Below are 18771 nucleotides of genomic sequence, written 5' to 3'. Positions count from 1 at the left end.
CCCGAGCTGGACCTGAAGGCCAGCCTTCTCCGCCTCGCAGTCAGGGAGCGGGGCAGCCGTGGCCGAGACCATGCTCCCAGCTGCTCTCCGCGTCCCTCGCACGCCGCGCTGCTCACGAGTCAGTCAAGATGGCGACCCCGTAGTGATTCCCATGACGGACCCTTTTCCTGATGCCTTTTGACATCTCCACAGCTGGTCGTGTCACTCGCCTTGCTGAAGTCTCCCTAAGTGACGCGACTGAGCCAATCAAGCAATGAAGTGGCCGTGTGGTTACCTGACCCCAGCGGCTACCGAAGATTCTCCGTTCCTCGGGGGCCCAAGACGCGCTCAACTGGTTTGCAATGGTTGCGGCCTGCGAGGGTGTGTGTGGACAGGACCTCCGCCCTCCGCTGGGAGGGGCCCCGTGCCCCAGCACCGTCAGAGGCCATTCTTGCTCTGGACGCCACCTTGTCTGGGGGCATTTCTGCGTCTGGGGGACGTGGCAGTGGACGAACAGGGGCTGGGACTCCTGGAAGCAGGTCTGCCACTGGAGACCAGCGGCGCTGCCATCTCTGAAACACGTGTAGGATGGAGTTAGAGACGGACACAAGCACAGCACCCACGTAGGACCTTACCCCAGCTGTGCCGTCGCTCTCCGCGTGTCTGCTCTAGCTCCTTCCTGCTTCCTGTGCCCACGTCGGGGGCTTTGCTCTGGCCGGGACCCTGCATGGCCTCCCTGATGTCCCCCGCCTTCCCCTCCGCCTTCCCCCACCAAGCGCTCCTGATCTGCACCTTTCCCCAGAAAAAGGCTGATGTGGACTGGGAGTTCTCTTTCTGGACATGATCATCAGGGAACCCAGATCAAACCACGACGAGGTGGCACTTCGCACCCATTAGGATGGCTGTGACCGAAGAAGAAAGTCCAGGTGCTGGCGAAGAGTTGGAGGTAAGGGCCGCAGACACGGCGCGCAGGGACACAATTTGGTGCTGACCTTGTGCAAACAGGACCGGTGCCCCCCAAAACCAGAAACTACCGTGAGCCCCACTTCTGGGTGTTCCCAAAGGAAAGGACGTCAGCGCCTCGAAGAGACATCTGCAGCCCCGTGGTCGTTGTAGCCTGGTTCTCGGTAGCCAAGACACGCAGCAGCATGAGTATCCACCAGTGGCCGCGCGGACAAGAAGCTGGGGTGGACACATGCGCACATGCACACGGAATTTCACTCAGCCTTTAGAAGAGGAGAGTCTGGCGTTTGTGGCGACATGCAGACACCTGCCGAGCTTGAGGCTGCGTGAAGGCGGCCAGACACAGGGCGGAAACCTGCAGGATCACATTTCGCAGGGGGTCCTGAAGCAGAGGAGCGGGGTCATTGCTGGGGTCCCGGGGTGGGGAGATGCTCACAGGGTACAGAGTGGTGTTGCTCTAGGAAGCCTGATGGACAGCATGAGAACCGTGGTTGGCAGTGCTGTGCCAGGTACTGGGGGTTTGCTCGAGGGGGCCGTTCAGGTGATCCCACCGTGTGTGTGAGCGCGCACACACACACACACACACACACGGTAACCGTGCGAAGAGGTGATATCTTAATGAGCTTGACGGGAGTGATCCTGTCACTATGCCTGTGTGCGTCAGATCACGGCCTAGACCCTTAACTACACGTAATTTAAGAGTTAAATTAAATCTAAAATAAACCTCATGGAATCTTTGATCTTGTCAGGAGGGAGCGGTGAGCCCACCACCTCCCGTGGACGGCAGCAGATTGCTGGTCAGGCAGGAGAGGCACATGCCGGGGCCCCTCCTCCTCTCATGTTTGCCACAAGGATGCCCGAGCGGCGGCGCGGCTGTGCGGGAGAGGAGAGCCGCCTCCCAGGGGCCGGCTGGGGTCTGAAGCTTCGTGGGGACTCACTCCCCCACTGCAGTCTCTGCTGTTGTGGCCCTGGGGCGGGGCGGGGGCGGGGTGCGGCAGAAACAGGGAGCCTGGCTTCCTTTCCGCTGAGCACAGTTACCTGGCTTTACTGGTGGTCGTTTTGTTCGCTCTTGAAATGACCTTGAACACGGCTCCTGGCTGAGAAGATGGGGAAGGTCCCCGAGGACCAGGCCGAGCTCAGCGGGGAACTGTCTATTTTTAGAGGTGTGCTGTGAGTCAGGTGTTGACTTCACGGAAATGACGTCATCATAATGGTTGCCTGAAAATGGACTGTTCCGAATCCAAACCCATTTCTTATCGACTGTGTAATAACCTCAGAGAAGGAAATCCTACCCTAATTTCTGATTGATTTTCACTCAACCTCAGCTCCTGACGCATTAAACGTCTCTGCCTGATTCCTCCGACAAGTAATTAACAAGCTAGAGCCAGTGCTCACGGTCGCTCAGAAGTTATTCAAGGGGAGACGGAGAGACGCATCTGGTCCAGCAGAATTCTTAGCCTGTTTCCTGGGGCTGCTGGAGGGAGGGCCGCGTGGGTGCAACTTTGCAGGTTAAATTAAATTAACGGATAATCATCAGGTTTCTGCTCTGTTCCTCGTTTAAGCCCTGGACTTGTGGTCTTGGATTTCACGGTGTGGTGGCCGCCTCAGGAAGCCCATGGCCGCTGACCCCCAGCGTGGGTCTCTAATGTCCCCTAGTGTGGGTCTCTAATGCTTGCCCAACAGGCTGGGCCCCACCCAGGGCAGAAGGCTCGCACGGGCAGCTGTAATCGCCCCACCTGCTGAGAGGGGTCTGCTCCCTGGACCTCGCCCAGGCACTGGGGGGCCCTGGGACTCTCTGTGGCCGGTCATCGTGGCTGGCTCATAGGAGAATGGCCAGTCACTTAGTGGCACATGGTTATAAGCAGCACTGTTCCCATTTTTGGCATTCTCTCTTGCGCGGCCCGCTCGTCCCTGATCCCTCCTCCCCCCCTCGTCTGGCTGTCTCTCCTCTGCGGTGTCCCCCCGTTCAACGAGAGCTCTCGGAGCATCTGCCTCCTCCCAGGACTGGAGGACGGGGCCTCCCTCTCCTGCCAGTGAGAACGTGGAACCAGGGAAAGTGGCACGTAGTAGCTTCTCGATAAATACTTAAAAACCAGGCGAACTTTGCTGAGGCAGGCGCCCCACATGTGTGCCCCGTTACCCTTTGCTTTCAGAGCCCCCCTCCTCACTCATCCTGAATCGCAGACACTAGGTAGTCCTCTGACCCTCCGTCCCACCCGTATTCTCTTTATCTTAGCAGTCGTAAGTGTAACCTCTGTTCATTTTAAGTAATAGGCACATCTGTCATTAAAGTCTAGCCACGGATAACGAGTGGCCATTTATGGCATGAAGCCCTCCATTTTCAGATCTTAGGACTCATTACATTTGATGGTTATTAAATATGTCTCATAACAATATTTTAATATGATTAAAAAAGTGCCGTGCTGTCTCCTCCAGGGTCTGGAGAAAAAGCCTAGCAGATGTTGACGTCAAGTGAAAGGAGTCACTTCCTCTCCCCCCCAAGCTCCCTGAGCCCTACACCAACCTCCCCACTCTTCCAGCAAGAGCTCCATCTTCCCTGCAGGGAGCCAGAAATGCACAGGCGGCCCCAGAGGAGGTGACCAGGGGAGCTGCTGTGCAGGTCTCTGGGGGAGAGAAGGGGCGGGGTCTTGTGGGGTCAACAGCTCGCCCTGGCCTGTCAGGCACTGCCGCGGACCCCACTCCAAGCACGGGAGGCAACAGGCTCTCGCCCCGCTCCTCCCAATCCCGGGTCTTCTCCCCTTTTGCAGGAGCACCCACCAGACCTATCTGAATGTGGACGGCCCCGAGAGCGTCGAAAGTCGGGTTTGTCCCGTCCAACTGGTCACAAAAGAAACAGTAAAGCAGTATCAGCATCGATTTCAATTAAAAAGATAGCAATGGTTTCTTTTTAGAAAAGATTTTACTTATGTAAAAAACAATAACAATAGTTAACTCGCCGCGGTGGTCCCAGAGAGAACCTGAGACATTAAAATAGGGCGAAAGGAGAAACACGACTTTTTAAACAAGAAAAGCTGGAATTGCTAGTGCTTTAAAAACAAGCTGTACGTACAAGAACATTGTACAAAATTTGCTTTCCTAATGAGCGTGGGAATAGTCCTCAGGGACGAAGAGGTCGCACTTCTGAGCCTCCGACTCACTCATTAGTTGCAGTGAAGCCCGGTTGCCGTGAAGGCCGTGTGCCGGCATGTAAAGGCAGAAGGACGCTGCCCCGTGTTGTCTGGGGACAGACAGACCAGAAGAGCGGGAAGGGGCACAGCCAGTATCACACGTAGCGCAGAGTCCCTGGGACAACAGCCCCGGCGAGTGGGCACCCCTGCGTCCACCCTCCAGTGATGGACATGGCACTGCATGCGTTTCTCTCGTCCTTGCCTCTGCGGCTGTGGAATGTGGGCGCTTCTCCTCCTGCTCACTGATCCTTCTGGCTCTTTCTCTTGGAGCCACACGGAAGGCACCGCAGAATTCTGGGGAAAGTCAGTGTGACTCCCTACCCCCAACCTGTCCCCTCCGCGTTTCCATGAGCCCTCCTTGTTGGCTGTGACTGTTTTGCATAACGGAGGTCACTGGGGTCTCGGAGTCAGGCGTGGGGCTGGCCCCTGACTAGCAGGAGGCTGGGCACCGTCACTGACATTTTGAAGTTGCTTATGAGCCTGTACTGGTGGCTCCCGTGTCAAACAGGGATGGCTCTGAGAACAGTCAAGCCAGTCTTTGTGACCGTGCAGTGCATGGGCCGCCCATGGCAGCAGGAACGTCAGCTCCCGCCCTGTTCTCTGTTGTCCCGTGCTAGACCCACCCCGCGTGCTCCTGGGCCTCTTTCCCAGCGAGCTTGCTATTTGGTGAATGTCCGTCTGGGCAAAGGTGTGCTGGTTTCGTTCACGGTTTTATCTGAACTCTGGCCCGTGGATCCTGATGCTGTTCATTCCCAGCAGCCTTCCGTTATGCGGGGTGTACCACAACGGAAGCTCCTTGAATTTGTCATTCCACCTGAAACCTCAGATTTTTGTTTGTTTGTGGTGAAACTAGGTTTCCTGGCCCCAGCGGTTGGTAAGTGATTTTAAAGCCCAGGAGCGGGATTCTTCTGCTGCTTCTAGCTGGACGCGTGGCTCTGAGATGTGGTGGAGTCTTGACTCCCTGACTTTCCTGCGGCCTCTCCTCACTGTGCGCCGGCTGGAGTTTGCTGAGCATATTTTATTTTAAAATTTGAGGCTGATCTGGCTGCAATTTCTTTTCTTCATTGATCACCGGGGCTGGATCCACATTAAGGATTGCAAAGCAAGCATCCCACCCTCTCCTTAAATGTGCTTTCGGCTGAAGAATGCGACCTTCCAGCTTGGAGGAGGCATTTTTTTTCAGTCAAGGACAGGCCATCTATTTCTGCACCCCGTCAGCCTGCAAGTATACGAAAGGGAACGTGGACTGGCCCAGAGTCCTGCCGTCCGGCCCTTCCTGCAGGAGGCTGCGGGTCCGAGCACCCTTTGGACGGTGTCCCTGTTCGGCTCCCCAGGAATGCGTGTGACAGACTCTTGTCCATCGCGCCCCGTGTCAGCATGCGGAACTTCACAAACACGCCCTGTCTACGTGCAAGGCCTTACCAGTAACGACGGTGGCGGAAATTTGCCGAGACCATCGTGCTAAGAGATGTCACTAAATTATCACGAAGGAACTACGTGTCGAGTACGATTCCTGCTCTTACCTTACAGCGGGGAGAGCAAGGCTTCTGGACGTTCAGGAACTTGCCCCAAATCATAGCCTAGAAACTACAGGAACTGGGTGTGGACGCGGACAAGCTGGCGTGGTCTTGACCATGACTTGCTCTTGGAGTGGCTGCACGTATCAGGCCTTATAACGTGGACAGAGGTCAGATGTTCTCTGGATTTGAAGCGAAGCACAGAGAGTATCTTCAGGAAAGACTGCGGTGACACCCTCGCTACAGACAAAGGCAGAGACTGTTACCACTGCCTGGAGGTGCCACTCCAGGCACAGTAGTACCTGCTCTGGGACACGTTCCATTTGAAAATGAAAGAGCAAACAAGTAAAACACACGATCCTGCTAACTGCTGTCCCAGAGTCGGGGTGCCAGCAGCCCCTGCCCCCCGACATCCACCCCCACAATGTAGGCAGGGGCGGTCGGCCCCGAGCTGCCAAACAATGACCTTGAGTCACATTGCGGCATCTCCAACAAGAAGAGTCACTTAAAATCCACTTACCGAGTCTTGCTCACAGAGCAGTGACATGGGGAGGGGACCAAGGATTTCCTATTCATTCTCTTTGCTAATTACAAGGTTCTCTTCTCCAGTATCTCTGTTCAGAAGCTCTTTTTAAAAATTAAAAAAATATATATTTAAATTCAATTTAGTTAACGTGTAGCATATTATTCCTTTCAGGGGTAGAGTTTAGGACTCAGTGGTGTGTACAGCACCGGGGGCTCACCACATCACATGTTCTCCACGCCCCCCCAGTTGCCCATCCCCCGCCCTGCGCCTGCAGCAGCCCTCACTTTGCTCCCCGGAGTTAACAGCCTCTTACGGTTTGTCTCCCTCTTTGTTTTGACCTCATGCTGTCCAGCAGGGCTACCCTCCTCCCTTATAGGTCATGAATCACTATTTCAACAGCCTCAAAAACATGTACTATATGGTCATGTTACATGAAAATCTGTTCAACAGGAAATCTTGATTTCTATGGTCATGTCTCACTTATTCAGATCTTAATGATCCAAATTTCAGTTCCTTCCAGTTGAATCCTGTTTTGAGCCACACGTGGCATGACTTTTAAAGCCTTCAACCTACTGGTTTTTATCAGAGAGAATGTCGAGTACTCGAAGTCGCTAAGAGCTGGCATTTTCTTGAAATCCCTTAACTAGTTGTTGTCACCCAAGACCCAGTGAGACACGTGGCACCAGGGAAGCTGTCCTCCCGGTGAGACACAGAGGAGGTGGGCGTATGGGCCCCAGGGAGCTAGAACCATGCTGGAGGCCTGGGGCCAGGGGCTCCGGGTGCCAGCCTCTGGCCCTGCTTGTATCATTGTCCTTCGTTTCCAACGATGCTGCCGCCAGTGCTGACATGGTCGTTTCCTGGGCCAAGATGTCCATTTAGCGTGTACCGAGACTGCCTCTTCGCCGCGCCGCTCGCGTGGGCAGTCTGAGAGCTGGCTCACATTGCAAGCCCCGCGCCACGCTCGGACGATTCTGGGAAGGCTCTCTGAAAAGTGCCCCACGTGGTCCCTCGGCCAGTGTCAGCCGGAGGCAGTGGCAATCAGACCGGGGGAAAGTTCATTTTTCTTTTAGAGACCTCAGAAGATTTGACCTTGCTCCTGAGTTTATCAAAGTGAGCAAGCTCTGCCCCATGCCCGTAAACCAGCGGCCCCGCCTCTGCTAGTGTAGATAGACGGCAGCCGCTGAGGGAACGGATCTCCTCTCGCGCACACGCCGTAGAGCTTCCTCCAACACTGGTTTGCAGCCCCAGGTTCGGCCGCGCCTGCTCACGAAGGTAGGTATACGGTCTTTCCCCACAAGGAGCAAAGGGGCCTGGCCCGGCAGAGACCAGGGCTCCGGGGATGGTCCTGTCTCCGGTGAAAATTCTCCAGAAAACACAGGAAATGCGTGGTGGAGAAAATGCATGTGTGGACTCCGGAGTGCACTTTTAGAGCCATGAAACGGACACGAGAAGCTGTGGAGGAAAACTCACAGCTTTACCACAGAACGGCTGGACGGACAATGAGACACGGCAGAAGGAACGTCTGCAGGGTGACAGCATCCAGCTGAGGGCCCAGCGAGGCCGAGAGGACACAGAGCAGTCGGAGTTGAACAGGATGATGCACGGGCAGCGTCCGAACACCGGGAAATCAGAAGCCGCAGCAGGCACGGGGGAAGGCCCTGGGCTCGGAGCGCTGGCGTGGACTTGGGAAGAAGACGGTCTCAGCCGTAGCATCGGACCTCGGCATCGTTCGCACCACCTGGGGCACGGACACCGCGTGCATCTGGCGGTGGGCGGGCCGGTAACACAGCGTGGACAGATAATCTGTGGCCACAAAAAGGAGGAAATCCCGCCGTTCTCAACACCATGGACGAAGCCGGGGGCTGCTGTGCTACGTGAAATAAACCAGACCCTGAAAGACACACGCCGCGTGATCTCGTTCATACGTGACGTTGGAATCAAACAGTCCCCAGTCACAGGCGCAGAGGGTGGAGCTGCGGTCCCTGGGGTGCCCGGCGAGGATGCCGGGAGTGTAGACGAGTGTAGTTAGCGGTGCCGTGCGGGGAACTGGGAATTGGCTGGGGCAGGACAGCCAGGCGTTCCCGGCACGTGCACATGGAAATGGGCGCCGTCATTAGCTGACCCGAAGCGGTCATTTCACGTGTGCCCAATCACCACGCCGTACAACTTAAATATGTAACTTTCATGAAAAATGAAAAATGTTCTCAACTTAGAAAGAAAAGGATTTTAAGCACAACAAAGCTTCCTATTCCAAGACCCACACCGTTAAATATACACATAACGCTCTCCCAGACAGTATTTTATCTTAATATGTTAACAGGTTATTTCAATTTCTGTGCATCTATTATCAACATCATTGACTTATGGGGGGAAAAAATAAGCCAGTGGGACTAAAGCCTATTTAGCTGTAAATGTTCTCCAATACCTCTGGGGTGTAGACAGACCTTACACACGGCAGCATGCAGATTCGTGGATGGAGTGTGTTTATGTGGAGAAAAATCTTTGAACGAGGGAAAAGCCAACTCTGAGCTCACTCAACACCAAGCACACGCCAGTCAAGCACCTCCAGAATTAAAGTGACTTCAAAAGACTTAAATCATTTCTTTGACACATTTGGCAAATACACCCAAAAAGTCACAATATACCCTGTAAATAGCAATGATATTTTAAAAGGAGCACGTAGGTTTCTAGAATAACAGAAGGACATGTTGTTGGTATTTCAAACCCACAGTCCCGGACAGTAGGGAGGGCGAGACTCCCTTGAAGGGGAGTCAGGATCCAGGGCATGTCTCCGGAAGCCGGCGCCCCGGCAGAGCCAGCGTGAAAAGCGAGAACACCGGAGCAAGCCACTGCTGCAGCGGGAGGGGCGAGATGTGCGTCGACATCACGCATGGCCCCGGGCTTTGTCCTTTTCGTGACAGTGCAGAAGTCAGCACCTGCAGACACCTGTCGTCTCACTATCCACCCCTCACCCTTAAAGGAGAGCAAGGAACCAAAATATGAGTCTGTAAAACCAAAAGACACCGGTGGGAGATTCAACCCGATTAAAACCTATGCACATTTCTCCATGTAACTCCTCAGTGAGACCTTCCATCTCTTATGTCCTATCTAATTTTGTGACATCTAGGAGGTCATGAAGAAACTGACTAGATTAAAGAAAGAGAACCGTGGCCATCGGGTGAACAAAGATGTCATTGGTGGAGGTCGAGTGTGACGGGAGCCTCTCTCTCCCGTGCCTCCACAGCTCTCCTATAAAAATGTCCTTGGCTCCCAGATTCCTTGCAATGGCTTTTAGGAAAGCACTGCATGGCGTGTTCTTTACTTTAGTTCCGTGGAGCAGTCGGCCCCGTGGCTGGGGCGGGAGGTGCAGACATAAGGGTAATGACTGTTGGAGGAGGAGACAGACAGAGGGCCAGAGGCGCCGGTGGTGGGTGTGTCGAGGCAGACTAGAAGTGGGGGAGAGGGGCTCATCGAGGCTGCGGTGGTGGGATGACCAGACGGGCTCAGTTTACAAAGCCTACCGGACGGCTGAGCGAGCCGCACGTGATCGTTCGTTTTCTCTGATTCGTGTGGTTTTAGTGCAGAGCCTTATCCTAATGTGCTGGGCTGGCAACATTTTCCTCTCACCCACCTCCGAATGTTATCCAGTTATTACTCTTGTTCTGGACACTTTGAAAAGCATCTAAAGCAAAGTACTCAGGGTCTCAACGTCTCACCCAGCGCGCTGGCGGAGTGGTGCAGCCCCGGCGGGTCGGACGGAGGTGGGGCCCATCAGCCACGTTGCCCACAGCTCCAGGGAGCCCACGAGGCTCTTTTTTTGATAAAGTGGATGTCAATGTTTTCAGCTCAGAAAAATTTCAAGCACATGGAGGTGTAAAGAGCGTGGGATATGGACACCGCATTTGGTAAAATGACCTCCGACCTGCCCTGACTGAAATGTTTCCATCTTTTCTTCGGCTGCCTTTCCACAGCAACATTTTAGCATAAATTGAGGCGTCATGATGATTTACTCCCTCAATACATGCTGCTAAAGCTTGGGGACCATTCTCCTCGGACTCGCTGGGACAAGGAGCCATCGCGCTCGTGCTGACATGGGACGGTCATGGAGATCCGCCTAGAGGCCCCATGACAGCCCATGACAGCACATGTGAAGGTCACTGTGCCTGCTTTCAGTGGCCAAGTGACGAGTACGATGGCATCGTGAGTATCAGGTCGTTTCTCCCCCCGCCGATGGGAGGCAGATGGGCAGCAGCGAGGCGCCGTGGGCGGTGTGGTCTCCACGGCCTGGACACAGCAGGGCTTCCGCAACCGCTGGGCTTTCCTGGACCGTGGGTTATCCTGTAGCCAAGAGCCGCTCTCCATGTTGTTCTGAGATCGATTCGGGCTTAAAGAACAGAAAACATGGGAAAAAATGAACACACCCAAAGTAGCATCGGTAACTTAGGAGGGAAATAATATTTTAGTATATTTCTGAGAAATCATCATAAATGTAAGAACTTATGAAACAGATTAATAATGAACAGTTCAATACTTCAAATTAATTTCAGTTATTCATGACTTATTAGTAATTAAGAATATTAAATGATTATTAAACATGAAATTATTTTGGTCTGATAGGATAAAGATCAAGTTAATGTTACCTTTACTATTTAATGCTTAAAATTAATAATAATTTAGAAATGAATGAGTAGAAATGTGGAAACTTAGCATGAATTTTAGAAACTATGAAGGTTTTGTACTAGGTGAATTAAGTTTTTTGATTAAAATGTTTACCTATAGCTAGAGTTTCTTTGTTCCCAGCAGAAATTGTAGACTTTTGGTTTTGTTGTTTTTTTTTCTTGTCTGATTCACATGGCCCCATTCATCACATAAAGAATTTCTCAGACCTGATTGAGTTATGGTCATCCTCTGATTATCAAGAAAGGAGAAAACAACAAGACTCACTATTTTTAAGATGTCAGTTCTCAGCTCGAGCCACAGATTCAACTCAGGCCCCGTCCAAAGCCCAGTGTGGTGTTTTGTGCTCTCAACAAGCCGGTTCTGAAGTTTGCCAGGAGGCAAAGACCAGAATAACCAACGCCATGTCCAAGAACAGCAAAGCTGGGGCCGGCACTACCAGACTCACTAGATGTTCCATAGACGGAATTGAGGTGTCTTTTTAGTGGTGATTTCAAAGGATCGTCCGTGTGTGATGGGATCATTCCCGCCGTCCGCTCTGTGACTGTCTGGAGGTGGAATGCCTGCGTGTGTACGTGTGTGGCCACACGCGACGACCGTGTCTCTGATTCTATAAGCAAGTTCCACTGGAGAAGCGTGACTTTTTTTTAAAGATTTTATTTATTTATTTGACAGAGAGAGATCACAAGTAGGCAGAGAGGCAGGCAGAGAGAGAGGAGGAAGCGGGCTCCCTGCTGAGCAGAGAGCCCGACGCGGGGCTCGATCCCAGGACCCTGAGATCATGACCTGAGCCGAAGGCAGAGGCTTAACCCACTGAGCCACCCAGGCCCCCCAAGAAGTGTGAGTTTTAATACAAAAACTCTTCTCCTGGCAAACCTGAGAGCACACGTCCCTTCTGAGAAATGAAGCGTTCTCCACAGCAGCCACAGGACATAATTGGCCTTGGTCTTGAGACTTGGCTGTTGCTTCTAGAAGTTCTGCTCTCCAAAAGCTGGGAGAATGGGTGGCAGAACGAGGGACCCAGTTGGATCTCAGGGGTCTCTGGATCCGTCCCCGCTGCCGGCGGTTCTCACGATGCTGCAAGAATGCAGGAGGCCCAGCGCTGGGAGCAGGAGGCACTCGGGGACATGGGTCAGTCCCTTGTTGCCTTCTGGGGATGGTGGGCTCAGTGTTCAGACACTGTGTCCTGGTCCTGCATCCACTGGGCACAGACACAGCCCTGTGGCAGCCACCATCCCTCCAGGTTCAGACACCACTTGACGAGTGAGGGCTAGCGAGGGTAGGGGGAACCTGAGGACCCCTTTCTGATCTCCACTTCATTTGTGAATATTTACAGATGGCTTACTTTCACTTACATTTGTGTTTTTCCCCTAAAATGCCCCTTTCGTGTTTCATTCAGAGGGTGTCCCCCTCCCACGTGTGACATATCTGTGAGGACAGACAGAGAAGCAGTCCCCAGACACGTCTTAGTTTTACTCATCCCTGCAGAGAACCTCAGGGGGTGGGTATCGTGGCCTGGCTGTCTAGCCCGTTGCCTCGCAGGAGGGAGGAAGTGATACGCTCACGCATGCAGCCCTGGTCACGAGGCACCAAGAAAGTCCAGAAGCCACGGGCGGTGACGAGCTCAGTGCCACCACCAACCAGCACCACACTGGGGCCAAGAGTGGGGGGTCGTGGGTCCTCTTGAACTTGCCCCATCGAGCCTTCATCCTGGTGGGAAGATGACTAGAACCTTCTCTTCAGGGTCAGTCAAGGTCACACAAAGGGTGCGTAGAGGCATCGGACGGCCTCTGGACCAGTGGTCGCTGCTAATAGAGCTTGGACAGATGGACGGACACCCAGGCCCCCTTCCATGGGGCAGCCTCTGTTTAATTCACAGAGCAAAGGGGTCTTTCCTTTGACTTTTACTTGGGGCCCTCAGGAGCCCCAGGCTGAATTGTAGTCCTTCCTGGGACCAGACAGCTGTGGCTGTGGAGACTCATGGTCTCTGGGCCCGTGTCTTCATTTGAAACCTCACTGGGGTGACCGACCAGCCAGAGTCCATGGGATCACAGCGGCAGGAGATGTCCCCCTGCTTCCCCCTGCGCTGCAAGGCCGAAGCAGCTGCTCTGCGTCCCGAGCCCGTGTTTGAACCATCGCCTGCCCTCCCCCCGTTCCCTTCCTGGAACAGAGACAGATGCACGTTACTCAGGGCCACAACTGTGGCCAGGACTTTAAGCAATTGCTTTCTCTCAGCTGTGGCACGTTTAAACGCCCCAACTCTCTCAGGAGACAGTTAACCTGTGTGCTTTCATGAAGTCTTGCCTGTTCCGACGTGCTCGCCGGCACTCCCCGGTGGGGCGGGCGGTGGGGACGGGGACCGGCGGTGGGGAGTTTTCTCTCCTCCGCTCCCTGTACCGTTTTAACTCTCCGCTCCGTCCCTATGTTCTCCCACCATCCGCACACGTCGGCGTGTGGCTCACCACGTGGGGGCCCAGATCAGCCATCAGGCGGGAGTGGATCACGCCGGGTCCCCGGGTGCAGGGCTCCCTGGCTCGCGGCAGAGGGGTGCACCTGAGACAGGGCCAGCTCTGCTCCTGCAGGGAGGGGCGGGGCGGGGCGGGGCATTCCTTGTTTTGTACCGTCTCTGGTCCTCAAAACGACCGCCACGGAAATACCCTTCACTTCTGCAAGCAGTTGAGATCCTATCTCTGCCCGAAATCATCATTACAGGAGAGAGAAGTAATTTCAGGGAGACTATTAGCAGCACGCCCGAAACATCCCTATTAACTTCTCCTTCTTTTGTGGTCCATCTTTTATCCGAGTCTATCTGCGCTCCGCGGCGGCCCCGCGCCAGGACATTTTAATAATAATACGTTGTACTTTTCGGGGACCCTTTCATCCAGGGAGCCCAGAGCACTTTCCAAACACTAATTAATTAAGCTCCACACAACACCCCTTTGAGGTAGGTATGCCCCAGCCACGGTACAAGATGGCTCAAGTGGTTCTCCCTCGGGCTCGCCCACTCTGGAGCTCAAGCAAAAATCCCGACAAAGGCTCCCGGGCTCCAGGGTTCAGCTGGTCCTGGATGAAAGCAGAGCCCCCAGCTGAGGGGCTCCTGGCAGGGACCGCCTGGCCCTTCTCCTTCTGTGTCAGCTGAGGCCGGCTTGGCAGAGCCCAGCTCCGTCCCCTTCCTCCTCGCTGCTCGCTCTCCCGACGTGAACCTCGGCCCCTCCCCGGAGAACCATCCCCCCTCGTGGGAACGTGAAGGGGGGGGGCACTGGGCTGTTTTCAGGTCCTGTTCCGTGGAGGTCAGAGGAGAGACACGGCCTTACGCGTCCCCGGTCCTGCGGCATCACAGTGGAGGCCTCCTGGCGGAGTCAGAAGCACAGGACGGCGGCAGTGCATGCGCCGGTGCTTCCAGCAAACACTCGCGTCCGCGTCCTCGGTCAGGAGGAGCAGGAGGGACGCGCTCCCTGCCCCGCTCCCTCGTCCACGCCGTGCGTGGGGTGGTGTGCACCGAGGCGGGTACAGTGCGCCTTCGGGGTTGTTTGGCCGCGGTGACAGTGGGGGAGGTGCCGGGCTGGAGGGCGTCACCACAGAGGGCGTGGCTGGGGAGGCCTTCGACACCCTGGCGGGCGAGCGGTCTTCTTCGGAGTTCTCGAAGGCGAGCCGCCGCGGGGCCGGGGGCAGTGAGCTTGGCGTTCTTGCTGGGCCCTACACTACCTTTCTCTGTGGACCCGTGTCACAGCCCCTGCAGAAGTTAAACAGAGCGACCCACGGCTTTTCACGCCTCAGGGTCTTCGACTCAGTGTGTCTGAGAGGACGAGCCAGATCTGGGCTTAGTGGGTAAAAATCTACCAATCTCTGATGGAAAAATTCATACAAGGGCTGCTTCTCTTAGTCAACCGTTGGCTCACGGGTGTCTCTGTGTGACCTGCTCAGAGCCCTGGGGACACAAGCACCAGCCCCAAGGGGAGACACGGCGTGCCCTGAGTCTGTCTGCGAGTGTGTCTGCGAGTGTGTCTGCGTGTGTGCATGTGTGTGAGGGCTGGGGTGTGTCTGCGAGTGTGTCTATATGTGCATCTGTGTGTACATGTGTGTCTGCAGGTGTGCATGTATGCGAGGGCTGGGGGTATCTGTACGTGTGTCTTCAAGTGTGCCTGTTCTGTGTCCTCGACTGTGCCTGCGAGTGTGTCTGTGGGTGTGCGTGTATGAGGACTGGGTGTGTCTGCGAGTGTGCCAGTGTGTGTGTGTGTGTGCGTGTGCGTGTGAGGTCAGGGTGGCTGCCCGGGCTGCGGTCCTGGCTGGGTGGGACACTGGCTTCCAGGCACCTGCGCGTGGGGCTCTTGGGAACATGGCACGTGGCTCAGTGTTGCACACTTTCGTCCAGTGCCGGGAGGGGCCGAGTTTGACCCCGTGACCGAACGTGTCTGGGTTCTGAGTCTGACAACCCAACTCAAAGGCAGATCTCGACCTGCCGTGGCTCCTCGTTGCCTGGTGGTTCACGTTCCCGGACTCACTTTGACTCCAGCTCCTTGAGGAACCGTCCACGTGGTTCTCAGCTTGTGACGCTGAGCGGCTCCCAAGGCTTCTGTGTCCTAAGACTGGCTGGGGAGCTTTCAGAAGTCCCTGCCCAAGCTCGGCCCCCAACAATGACTTCAGGGTCTCGGGGATGGGACCCTGGTATCCCTCAGGCGACTCCAACAGGCGGCCGAGTCGAGAGTCCGCGCTCTGGGTGACCCTCTCTCCCTGAGGCTGACTCTAGATCGTCTCCACTTCCAGACTTTTCCTTACAGCTCAGAGGTGAAAGGTGCGTCTGGCCTCTTTGAGTTACCCGGACTCGCCGGCTTGCGGCAACCGCGCAGGACCCCTGTGCATGGAACGGGAGGACCCTTCCTGACACCAAGCACCTCGATCCTGGAAAATGGGCACAGAAGCTACATTTGTGTTCTTTTCCAGATCTTTTCTGTAGCGCTCCCTGTGGCCAAATCTCGGTTCACACTGTTGGTTTGAGCTCTGGGGGTCTTTTGACAAGGGCCACCCCCACACAGCATAATCTTCCCAGATCTCAGTTTGTTGGATTATCTATTGAGAAGTCACTGGAAGAGAACGGAAGAAAAAGAGATCCCCTTCCTGTCTTCCACCTGATACAGTGTCCCCCGTTATCTGAGGCTGACTGGTGGCTCTGTGCACGTGCGCCGGCGCAGACCCTCTCCCCGCTGTTCCAGTGAGCCCGCTCCTCTGTGGGGATCCCACGCTCGCTGCACCGCGGCCGGGACGGGTCTCGGCACACACAGCTGCCTCCCTGTGCGGCGCTCCTGGTGCTGAGCCAATGCCTTTAGCAGGAAAGTCCTCCCTCTCAACTGCTAGGAAGAGTGGTGTGTGTGTCCTGGGCCTGCTGGACGTCCAGATGCGACCCAGGAGAAGGAGATGCCCGTCCAGGTTGCCTCGCAACCCCCCTGAGAGCTCGCAAACTTGGACTCCTCTCCAGCTGCCGGGTCGGAGACACTGGCTGGGATGCGCCCCACACTTACACGTCTGCCCGCTGGAAATTCCCTTGTTAGAGGTTCTTCCCCTTGCCCGCGTGGTGCAGGGAAGTCAGAAAGCCCCTCCCAGTGATCGGGCTTCCTCTGGCCAGGACGCAGGGTCTGATGACAGGTGGTGGGAGGCGGGCCTGCAGCCCCCGCGGCCAGCCTGCCCCTCACTCCGGATCCAGCCCTCAGGTCACAGGACGCCGTGCGGCCTCCAGAAGGGCACGGACGTCCGGGAACCTGACTGGGGTGTCGGCCTTGCCCGTAACGTTGTCGTATTGAGTAAATCCCTTTATTTTTGCCCAAAATTCAGTTTCCTCATGAGAGGAACTAAAAGTTATCTCACTGGCTTGTGGTAAAGTCCAAATACATTGATGGTTGTGAAACAATTCTGGAGACCACCTGCGGGGGCCCCTACCCGTTCCTAGGACCTCGGAAGCACTGGTCAAACAGAACAGTGAATCGTTTGGATAAAACTAGCTTGTTAGATGCTTTTACAATAATAAATGGCAGGTTTGAGGGATAGAAAAGGCAGGTTTGAGATTTATTATTAATATATTTATGGATTTTTATATGGATTTTTATGTGAGTCTCGATATGCGCCGTTCCACCTTCATTCGGACTCTAGGATCCCTTTGAGTTTGGCTGACACCATACGGCACAACAATGCGTCCCAGCCCCTCGCTCCCCGCTACAAAGCGCTTGGTTAACTGGCTCTTCAGAGGCCATTTTCGGAAGGGCCTGTACCCTCCCTGGAAACAGGACATTTGGAACCCTTTTAGAAAGAGGTTTTGAAATGCTCTGACAGTATTTGGTCCAAAAGAATAACACCATGCTGTTGGGGGTCATATGAAGGCTTCTCTTGCCTTCTGACCAGGGCAGCCTTCATGGGATCCGCCAAGCAGGGGTGAGCGGCCTGGACCGGGAGGCTGCCTCTGCGACCGTCCTCTGCACAGCGGGAAACCGTCCGAGGCTTCTGCTTCTAGGGTCTCTGAGATGCAGAACAGCAACAGAATGTTCTGGCTTCGCCCTAATCCTTGCTGTTAAAGGACACTGGGGAGGAGCCCAGCTTTCCTGACCTGAGTGGTGGGGGTAGCAAACACAGAGCGTCTCCATCAAGTGTACCAGGGCCCTCCCGTTTCACACCCTGACGTCTGCTGAAACTGTGCTTCTGACGAGAAAGGTCAGAGAGAAGAAAAGACCACATTCCCTCCATTCTGCTAAGAAAAACTGGTTTATCCCAGAAAGGAGACTGCTCCCATAGACTGCCCCCTCCCCGTCTGGACAGGAGGAGGAGGAAGGCCCGGAGAAGGGGGCCATGCCTTCCAGACGTGGACGTTTGTCGTTCGTGTGTGCGCCCTGGAAGTGATCCCGTGAGGACAGTTTCACAGTCAATGCTATTACAAAATAAACTATAAAACAAAATCAGTCATTTATGAAATAATAACATAATTGCACTCTCTTCTAACCAAATTGTCAAATTGTCAAATCTAAGAAAAAACCACAGTAATGTCCAACAAGTGAAAACTTGGCCACTCCGGTATAAACTTCTGGAAATTAAATTTCGTAATATTTATCAAAAGTCTTGAAATAATTTACACGTGGGGGAATCCAGGATTATGCACAATCGTTATGAGTAGACATCACTGGGCTTTATTTATAAAAGTGAAAATTGCGAAGAGTGCAAGTATGAAACGAGAGTGACGCGGTGAAGTCAGTCACAGGCTCTGTGCTTTGCAGGACGCCGAGGTGAGACCCGCACCCCGTCGTGACCACACGAGGACACTCGGGGCGGTCAGTTGCACAGCTGTTGGAACCGGAAGGGGCAGAGTTTGAATTCTGGCGTCAACAGATCACTAGCTGTGGGATTTTAGCCAAGCGCAGAGAGAAGGGACTCACAGGCCAATTAGCTTGCCCAAGCCTCACCTTCCCGATCCAGGAAATGGGAGGGATTACGTGTTATGCATGTTGCAAGGATCACCTTTTATGCATTTCAAATCGCCTGCTACATATACTCAGTAACTGTTGGCTGGCATTAATAATGTCATTTCAGTAGGACAAAAATTCTGTAAGAAACAGAACTCCCCACCGGCTGTCTTGTAAAGGCGAGGGGGGGAAGGAACAATATTAATTTCCGTTTTTGTACTTTCTCCTGTGCTTCAAGTGTTCCTATAGTGATCGTTTATTATTTTTGTAATAAAAATTAGTTGTATTTAATGATTATTTTTAAAGAGTATTTTTCATGGAGACAAGCTGATGAGATCAAGGGAAAAATGCAAGAAAAATTATACACACAGCATAAACCCTCTTTCCTTAGTTTCTAGGTAAGAGTGTAAATCAAGGACTGAATTGAAGTAAAATGTGACGGTTCGGTTTTTATTTTCTTTTCCGTACTTTCCCTTATTTAA

This window comes from Lutra lutra, chromosome 11 (genome assembly GCF_902655055.1).
Source record: "Lutra lutra chromosome 11, mLutLut1.2, whole genome shotgun sequence".
NCBI classification, from domain to species: domain Eukaryota; kingdom Metazoa; phylum Chordata; class Mammalia; order Carnivora; family Mustelidae; genus Lutra; species Lutra lutra.
This window is presented reverse-complemented; position numbering follows the sequence as displayed.